The sequence below is a fragment of the Bos indicus genome, unplaced genomic scaffold (genome assembly GCF_029378745.1).
Source record: "Bos indicus isolate NIAB-ARS_2022 breed Sahiwal x Tharparkar unplaced genomic scaffold, NIAB-ARS_B.indTharparkar_mat_pri_1.0 scaffold_62, whole genome shotgun sequence".
In the NCBI taxonomy this organism is placed as follows: Eukaryota; Metazoa; Chordata; class Mammalia; order Artiodactyla; family Bovidae; genus Bos; species Bos indicus.
This window is the reverse complement of record NW_027223725.1, coordinates 426,757-437,140: the sequence shown is the minus strand read 5'-3', so window position 1 is coordinate 437,140 and position 10,384 is coordinate 426,757. Positions and strand designations below refer to the sequence as shown.

Genomic DNA, 10,384 nt, shown 5'->3' with positions numbered 1-10,384 from the left:
ATAGTTATGTCACTTGATTTGTGAGGAGAACACAGTGACAGCTAACTGAAATATTGATGTTATGTTTATAATATCCCTAGAAGTCATGAACTTTAGTTGACAACGTTGAAATAAAGACAGCTTCTGTGATAAACTAGAAATGTATGGGAAACCCTTCCTGAAAAAGTCATATAATTAGTGTATGTCTGTTTACTAGCTTCTGCTTTGTCAATCACAGAAATCACAATTCTCGGATTGTTATATCAGGAAAATAAATAGCTTTCTCTACACCTGTAATTTGTATTTTAATCAATGATCACACAGTGAATTGTAAAATGTTTTATTTCAACTATGTGTGAAATTAAGACATGCTAATTAATAAAAAGTGAATGGTTTTTATTTTTTATTTTAATGAAGTGTTAACCCACCACCACCATTAATCTCTCCCACCTTATTAAAGGTTTCAGGGAAGAGATAACAACAGTAAACTATTTGGTAGCACAGAGACATGGCATCTGTAGAAATTAATTTCCTTACTGGCTTTAAATCTCTAATAACGTCATATATTTTGCACCTTTTCCACACTGTATCTTTTTCCCTCTCTGTAACTGCGGGGACATTCTGATGATTCTAATAAGAAGGATCATACAGAGTACTGTTGAGAGTCTACCTGAACTGCTCCATGCTGTTGCTGCCTCAGCATCTATCTGGGGAGCAGGCAGCCTGCAGGTCCTTGAACTCACACCAGCCAGTCCTGTGAGCACCTGCACTAGGTGACCCCTTTCCTTGAGACCAGCAGTCTTACTGAACCCCAGGGTCTACTTCACAGGTCCCCCTTCAATGACACCCTCACAGCGCTCACTAGAATCCTGGTCTTTTTGGTTTGAATGGACCATCCACGCTTGGCCTGGGGAGCCCACAGCACTTCACTCAGGGTCACTTAGAAAGGCCTGAATCCCAATTACTGCCTCTTTCTGTGCCTGGTTCTCGCCTTGACCTTCCTAAGAAATCCCTTCCCTAAACCCTACCCCACAGAGAAGTCTCAGGTGTGCTGAGTGTAAGGGCTCGACCTCAGGGCTCCTTAATGTGGGTTGTGAGGGAGAAACATCAGAACAAACAGGGAATTTGCTAAAGACTCATTTCATGGCCCCACTTCAGACCTGCAGATTCATAACTTCTTAGAGTGGGGACCTGACCTCAAGGGATTGTATACACTGAACTGGTTCAGAAAGAATATTTGGTCAAGTGGTTTCCACCTGGTTTCCTATCAGGATCACGTGACCAGTGTTAAGCGATAACCTCCCCGGTGCCCTCCCTACAGATTTCTTTGTTGGTCCTGTGGGAGCATCAGTGTGGTTTGTAGGAAGTGCTCCAGGGGCTTCTAAGGGGAGGCCTGGGTTAAGGACGTGGCTCCTGATCCATTTGTGAGAGCTGAGGCCCAGCTTCAATCAGGAGAGGCAGCAGGGTTGGCCTAGCTGGATTTGGACCGGGGAAGTCAGTCAGCTCACACGGTCTGTGTGAGCTCAGGGTGAGGAGCTCTCTCTAAGGAGAGAACAATCAAGAAATAAGTTCACAGGCTGGTCTCCAGGTAGGAAGTGATTGTTGCTGAATCTCTCCTGAGACAGGACAGGAGAGGTGGGTCTTTTCAGCTTTTCAAGGTCCTTCTGTCTGTAGTTGCGGTGGTTGCAGGTTATAGAGCTGTGCGGATGCCTTTGAAGCTATTTTCTCAAGATGTAGAGGTGCGTTTGCTACATAACATCCCCAGAGAAGACAGAGCAGGAGGAAGAAGAGGAGGAAATGGCAGCTTCTCAAGTACATGTCCTGTCCTGGGTCTGGGGCTGTGTCTGGTTTTCCTGCTGAAATGCCTGGACTGAGAGAACCTACAAACCTTTAATTCTCTACTCATATTTTTTTTGGCCTGGGATGTTTGTTTTCAACTATTTACTTTTTCCTACAATAGTGAAGACCAGCTCTTCTCCCTGATGTCCCAGAGCCTTTTCTTCATTGTCTGTATCCCAGCTTTCTATAGAAAATGAATTCTCAGAGTGAATTAGTGATGAGTTCTCAAAGTGAATTAGTGACTTTCAACTGGAGAATATATTCCCTTTGTGAGAGATCAACACTGAGAGGCACTGGTATCCCAGATTCCATGGGGATGTGGTTTGGTGTTGGGCTCTTAGGGAAGTAGAGGAAATGCAGTGATGAGTTTACATCTGGATGCAACTTCAGCTCTTTAGAACAGAAAGAAAATGCAGTTATAAATAGAATGATCTCAGTGATCCATAATTTTTCAGATAATTTTGAAACAAAAAATAATAGTGCAGTGTCTATATTATTAAAATGACTTGCTGTTAAAATATACTCATAGGATACAGAACTGGGGAGGTATATATGAAGTGAAATTTTTAGAAACTGACATTTTTCAGGGTCAATTCAGATCACTGCTACCATTTATCCCATTACACTGCATGTAACCTTGATCAGGTACTTCTGTGAGATTCCAGCATTACGATGTTCACATTTTTTTTCTCTTTACCTTTAATAAAGATTTAGGATGATTTAGGGAGGGACCTGCACAAGCCACCAATTATGGTGGAAATCCGCACCTTCTTAGTCTACCTTTGCTTTGAATAATGAACACACCTGTGTTTAGTGGGGATATTGGATTTTGGGAGTGGAGGTTTCCTCACTCAAGCCCAGGTCCGGTAGTTTCCGTTACACTCCACCCTCATATCTCAGACATGATCTTATCACCTCTTTTTATTTTCCAAAGCACTTACCATAATCATATTCCTAATGTTTGTGCAACTATGTCAAATTTCTAAAATATAGCTCAACACAAGTGATACAGATTTCAAAAGAAATAAAGGACTCTAATTTAGAGTCCTAATTTATTTCATATTGGTATGTGTGTTTGCATGTTAGTGTATTTTAAAAATACAGATTATCATCCACAAAAAATGATGAGATTTAACCAGTGAAAAATAATCTTGATTTTATTGAATTGAATACTTTTTATCACTTTTAAAATGTATGTAGTTCCCATGTTAGTGTAGGTGTGTGCGTGGAAATGTTAACCTATTTGATCCATTTTTGGACTATGTTCTTCCCAATTACCTACACTTGTCTACACATTTATTAGAGTTGTCTCTGTATATTTCTCTGTTCTTTTTCTTTTTTTGTACTATGAAAGTATGATAACACATTTACAGGAGACATGTACAACACAGAAGAAAGTTACATATAGTTCCACTATATAATACATTTGTCTTTTTAAGTAGATAAATTAAGATTTTTAGTTGGAGTTTCAATATCAAGCTCTCCAAAGTTAATGGAATATTCATTCTAAAATGAATGGATTATGATTTATTAAAGTTTATTTAATTTAATTTCTAAAAGTAGAAGGATATAGTTAGACCTGAAAAGCACCATGAACCAGTTCAACATAATTAAGATTTATATAATTTGTACACAACAGTAGGATACAAATTCTATTTGACTTCCAATAGCCTGTAAACTAGGAGACACTGGAACATATGTGCTAAGTCACTTCAGTTGTATCTGACTCTTTGTGACCCCATGGACTGTAGCCTCCCAGGCTCTTCTATCCTCCAGGCAAGAATACTGGAGTCGGTTGCCATTTTCTTCTCCAACTGGAACATATCTCAGTACATAAAACAAGGTACAAAAATTTCATGGTCTAAAGGTTTTGAAATCATAGAGTCTGTTCTCTTATCAATGTGGAATTGTCTTATCTTAGAACAAATATCAAAAGATGTTTTCAAGTGCAGTCTGACATTTACCAAGAGAGATCCTTGACGTAGCCATTGAAAACCTCAATAAAGTTAGAAGACAGAAAAAAATGTGTTTTTTAAAAATAAATTCTAGTCCATATCAACTAAAGAAAACCCAAGCTCTACCATTTACTGAATACCTGACAAAATATTCTAAAATAACTGTTACAGCAATATTATTGATCTAAATTATTTATGTGGCTCATTCAAGACTATGTAAAAACTTTTAGAAAGATATATGGTATATACTAAATATCAACAAGACTGTTTTTTTCTATGCTTACTATTCTATTAAACCTGTAAAATCTGTAAAACATGTACAGTTCAATATTAACTATGACTTCTTACCTGGCTGTTCAAGTCTTTGCAATCCCATGGACTATACAGTCCATGGAATTCTCCAGGCCAGAATACTGAAGAGGGTAGCTGTTCCCTTCTCCAGGGGATCTTCTCAACCCAGGGATCGAACCGAGGCCTCCCACATTGCAGGCAGATTCTTTACCAGCTGAGCCACCAGAGAAGCCCTACCTGGCTCTTCTACTTCTGTGCTACTCACAATGCCATTCATGAACCTGAGATTCAGTTAGAAGTGAGCTTGTTAAAGAACAACAACTCTGGCCCCACTCCAGAATTCCTGAATTAGAATCTCCTTTTAAAAAATATTCCCAGTTTGGAGAAAACTATTCCCAGTTTGGTTGATAGACAATTTATCCTGTATAACACAAGAACAACACTCTAAGTAAACCTGCCTCTATAGATCACATCATACCATAGTTTTTCTCCCAGACAAAAAGGATCTCTACAGTAGTTTTGTGAATCGTATACCATCTTCTTTTTTTCTGGGGTTAGAAATATGGTAGAGAATATTAGTGTGGAAAATCTTATTCTTGTGTAATACCAGACATTCTCCTGAATCAAAATCATTTCTCTTGCTGGTTTCATCTTGGGTCACATAAGGAAGTGACAGCCATATGGCATATGTACTTTGTATTTCAGGGATGGCTGACATTCCAGGATATAGCCATAGACTTCACTCAAGAGGAGTGGGAGTGCCTGGACCTCGGTCAGCGGGAATTGTACAGAGACATGATGCTAGAGAACTACGGGAACCTGGCCTCCTTGGGTGAGGATAACTGCCTTCAGAATCCCTTATCCACCCACTGGGTTATGGTTCCTGCATTTCCAGAATGTCTCCTGGAATCTTCTGCTTCTTATAATAGAGTTTCAGATCCCTGCTTTCTAGGAAAAGAATGGGAGTTTGTGAGGTTAGAAAGACGTCATGATGATTCTTTATTATTCCAACCTTCCTCTTTCTTGAGATAATCTGCCTCCTTCTCTCTAGATTACTAGGAATTTTATAAGTTCAGTGGTATAAAATAGTTGTATCCTCGTCTCTACTACTAACTTTTCCCTAGTAGTACCAGACCAGAATCTCAGGATCTGTCTTTATGTTTTTGTTAGTGTTTATAGGTGCTCTCAATAAAGCATTTGGGGAAATCAGTTTTCTAGGCTGTGTCAGTATTCTACCACACCTTGTCTTCTCACCTGAATACGTATTGGAATGGAAACTGATGAATCTCCTTTCTCTGATGAACAGGACTTGTGTCTCTAAGCCAGACCTGGTCACCTTTCTGGAGCGAATGAAGGATTCCAGGAATATAAGCAGCATGGAGACAACACCCATATACCCAGGTAATACTGAATGGATGGAGCCTGTGACAGGTGAGAGGTCCAAGGATCAGTGAGGAAGTCGTCCTTTGTCATGTGGTTTGGGAAGATCTGCTTCAGTGGAAATGATTTTGGAGAAGTCTGGGTTTATTTCTGTTGCTGTCATAGATGGATATCACCTTCCTCATTCTGTCTCTTTAATCATTCATGAATTCATCTCCAGTGATTACTTTTCTCATTCACAATGAGAACTGAAATTCTCCCCTTGGCCTGTGACAACCTGCATGAGTTGGCTGCTCTTTCATTTCTTGGGGATCCTAGGAAAACTGTGTTCATTTCTGAGTAACTCTATGACACTCCTTTTAAAGTTCATTTCTACCTCTAGACAGAAGTGTTTGGGTGGAGTTGTAGACAAACTGCCAAAGTTCTAGAAATACTGGGGACAGACATTTGTTTTCTGCTTTATAATTTCTAATCCACTGGGAACTATAAATATGGCCTTATAAATTTCATACTCAAATAATTTCTTCACTGCATAAAGCCAAATCTCTCTAAAATGAGAAAATGCAAATCCCAGGTGTATTTCAAAGTTTCTGTTTTCTTTATATAAACTCATGTTAAATATCTTAAGTGTATTTGCCCCAATTCGTCAATGTTAAAATACTTTAATATATTCATTTAACTCAAAGAATGTTAAAATAAATTGGCATGAGAGCTTAGAACATTTTCTACCATATTTTTTCTGGTTGTTTCTCACTATTAAGCTTTTTAGATTATGTGAAGAAATCTTTTAAAAAATTTTATTCGAGTGTAGCTGTTTTACAGTGTGCTGCTGTATAGCAAAGAGAACCATATATATATATATATATATATATATATATATATATATATATATACTTTTTTAGATTTCCTCCCCACTTAGGTCTCCACAGAGCACTGAGTAGAGTTCTCTGTGTTCTTACCACATTTTTAAAGTCTCACTTCTTATTTCATTTCATAAGAACTACTATATATTCAGTTTATCTTGTTTGTTATGAAGCATCCCAGCACTTTATCCTGTACATCCTCACTTTCTGATTAGCTCTATGCCAATATAACTTATGATTTTTAGATTCAAACATCTAATACAATATGCTCAAGTAAAAACACATGTGGTAAAAAGTGGGTTAAAGAATTAATAGGCACCTAGTAATTGTGAAAATGTTTGGTATCTCAATTTAAGATTACTTAAAGCAAATGATTACTTAAAGTCATCATTAGATTGTAATCATTAGTAATCATTAGATTAACTATCTATTCTTAATTTAGTTGTAGGTTTTTATCTTGGTCCTTTCTCTACAACATATTTCTTTTTCATTCTTCATCTCATTTTGTGAAATTTTCTGTGCTTGTGGTCTCAGACTCTGGCCTGGTCCAGCTCCCTCAAGTACAAGCTCACAAAGTCTCCAGCTGCTAAAGCTACACCTATCAGGACTGTGGGAGTCCTTATTGTCTAATCAGGCTTTCTGTAGGTGCTGAGTTGACAAAGCCAGTTGTGGGGGTATAAAATCGTGGTCTGTGCAGCTGTGAGATTTCACTTTTCTTCCTTAGATGTATGACCCTGGGGCTCAGCTGTGTTTTCCGCCCCCTCAGTGCGCGTGGGCCACCCACAGGCACCTGCTCCTCGGGCTGCCCTGGAGCACAGGAGTCCACCCTGGTGGCGAGGGTCATAGGGGAGGAGTCAGCAGCTGGGATCCTGAGATCACCCAACCCTGTGGGAGTCCTTGCTAGTGCCTGGCCAGGAGGGGCTGGCATAGGAGGAGAGGGGCTGCAATGGTGGTTCTTCCCTTTGGGCATCACTCAACAACGCTGCTCTGCTTCTCTGGTGGTTCAGGCTTCCTCCACAAGCATCCCGTTTGCAGAGCTCCTCCCTCCCTCCTGTCCCCTCAGGATGTCTCCTCACAGCCAACCGCAGTCCTCTGCCTGGGTCTGCTCTCCAAACCCCACATTTCAGGACCCAGCCCTCGTGTGCAATGTTGGACTCCTCGCTCAGGCTTGGGGAGCAGGGCTGTGGTTAGTACCATCGGTAGCGGCCTCACTCTGTCCTGCCTGCCTCTAACAGGTGCTGCCTTCTCTTCCCATAAGAGAATGAGGCTCCCTTCTGTCCCAGTGAGCTCCCCCAAGGGTTGCAGGTCCCATCCCACTTCCTCTCCTCTTCCCTTTCCTTCATTTGCTTTGGTCCCACCTGGCTAAACAGAATCTTTCTTGTCCTTTTAGGTGTCCATGGTCCTCTGCTAGTGTTCAGGAGGAGCTCCGTGAGACTTAATCCATTTCTAGATGTATTGATGCATTTGTGTAGAAAGACGAATTCCATGTCTTTCTAATCCTCTGTCATTTTGACTCCTTCCTTCTCTGTTTCATTCTTAATCTAGCTAAGGGTGTATCAGTTTTATGTAAATTGTAAACTATATTCACTGAGAATAGTAAGTAGAATAACTTGTTATTTGCCCTTTCAGCTGCGTCTTCTCTACACACCCAGTGTGTGATGCCAAGAAATCCAGGCTTCGAAGATTTATGTCCAATAGAAAACTTAAAAATATATGAAATATTTCACCTTGTAAATTTACATTTAATGAAAGACTGGGAACATACACGGGCATGTGAAGGACAGAGAAGATGTTATGATGGACATAACCCAACTGGGACAGTTTCTCATAATGTAAACATTACTGCCAAGAGAAATCAAAGTTGTGAATCCAACTGGGAAAAGCACCAATTTAAGTCATTAACGTCTGCAGAGAAGTGTATGTTTGTCAGCAAAGACCCACATCGTGTTTTGACATATACATGTTCTCTGAAAGGAACTGTGGAAAATCTGGAAAGTCATCTAGTCTCTACTGCAGATAATCATTCAAACCACTCTAAATGCAATATTCAATTAAACATGCATTCAAATATGTCTGACGTCCAGAAATTTTAAAATGAGGGAAAAGATTCCCAGTGTAATCAACTTGAGGGATCCTTTAGCAAGGGTTCAGTATTCTTCAAACAACAGATATTTTTTCCCTTTTCCAAAATCTGCAATTTTGATAATAATGGAAGAGACTTTATTCAGACATCAATGGTCAATGCATATGGGGGTATAGTTAACGCAGGACAACTTTTCATGTATCATAAAATGAGTAAGGCTTTAAGCAAGAGCTCTACCCCCAATAACTACAAGAGTCTTTATGATGGAGTGAGAAAGTATTTATTCAATGAAACTGGACATAACATTGACCAAGGCTCAAGTCTCATGAAACACCAGGGAAATCCATTTTTAGACAATGATTCTGGAAGTAATAAATGTAGGAATATCTTTTATCAAAGAGCAGATGTTTCTCTGTATAAAAGTGTGGATATTGGAAAGAAGGCTTATAATTGTAGTGAATATAGTAAAGTTTGTAATCAGTCTTGTAAACTTGAACAACAGCAGAGTATTCAGAATGTGGAGAAACATTACAAGAGTAACACATGTGGGAAAATAGTCACTAAATCATTAAATCTAAGTAGCCATAGGAAAATCCATACAGAAAGGAAGCCTTTCAAATGTACAGAGTGTGGCAAAGCCTTTATCTGTTCCTCGTGTCTTACTCAACATCAACAAACCCATACTGGGGAGAGACCTTATAAATGTAAGGAATGTGGCAAAGTCTATACCTGTTGCTCAAATCTTACTCAACATCAGGTAATTCATACTGGAGAAAAGTCTTACAGATGTAGAGAATGTGGCAAAGCCTTTAATAGGTGTTCATATCTCACTATGCATCAGCGAATTCATACTGGGGATACTCTATACAAATGTAGAGAATGTGCCAAAGCCTTTATCTGTGGCTCACATCTTATTCAACATCAGCAAATTCATACTGAAAAGAAGCCTTATAAATGCACAAAATGTGACAAGTCTTTTAAGCGGCGTGGAAGCCTAACTCAATATCACATAATTCATACTGGGGAGAAGCAGTATAAATGTACAGAGCGTGGCAAAGCCTTTAGGCACAGCTCAAGTCTCACTCAACATTAGTGAATCCATTACTGGAGAGAGACCTTATAAATGTAAATATTGTGGCAAAGCCTTTAATTGTAAATCACATCTTACTCAACATAAGCAAATTCATCCTACAAGCAAGACTTATAAATGTACTGAATGTGGTAAACCCTTTAATCAGAAGTCAAGTCTTTCTAGACATCAGATAATTCATACTTGGAGAGAAACCTTATAAATTAAGGATTGTAGCAAAGCCTTTAATTGTAAATCACATTTTACTCAACATGAGCAAATTCATCCTACAAGGAAGCCTTATAAATGTACAGAATGTGGTGAAGCCTTTAATCAGAGGTCAAGTCTTTCTAGACATCAGATAATTCATACTTGGAGAGAAACCTTATAAATGTAAGGATTGTGGCAAAATCTAACCAAATTTCAAGCCTTACCAACATCAGCAAATTCACATTGGGCAGAAATCATCCAGATGTAAAGAAACGTGGCAAAGCCTTTACCCAAAGCTCAAGTCTTGGTCAGCATCAGAGAATTCATCCTTCAGAGAAACTTAAAAGCCTAAATATAAGGAAAGTGGCAAAGGCTGTCATCACTCTCGCCTCACTCAATGTCAGAGAACACGTACTGGAGAGAAACTCTGGTAATATAATAAGTGATGAAAGAGGTTTGTCCTAAATACACACTTTAGAAAACATGAGCCTGTGTTTATACAAGAAAGGTATGTGAGTGATGTAAAAACAGATGTAGGAAAGTATTTAATCAATCATCAAATCTAAATAGGTATCAGAGAATGTGTACTAGAAAGCATTTCATCACTGCTCTTCTCTGAATTCACTCTAAAGGAGAATTACTGTATATGAACTTACGTTTTTGATGGTTGATGCCCCAAAGATAAGAGAAGCCCTTGTGTATTAGGTGGGCATGA

At 39.0% G+C, this 10,384-nt stretch overlaps 1 pseudogene; it reads left to right on the top strand.

Annotated features, from left to right (window-relative positions):
• The first annotated feature begins 4,751 nt into the window (after window positions 1–4,751).
• On the top strand, window positions 4,752–9,875 carry LOC139182015 (zinc finger protein 708-like; annotated as a pseudogene).
• Window positions 9,876–10,384: the final 509 nt, after the last annotated feature.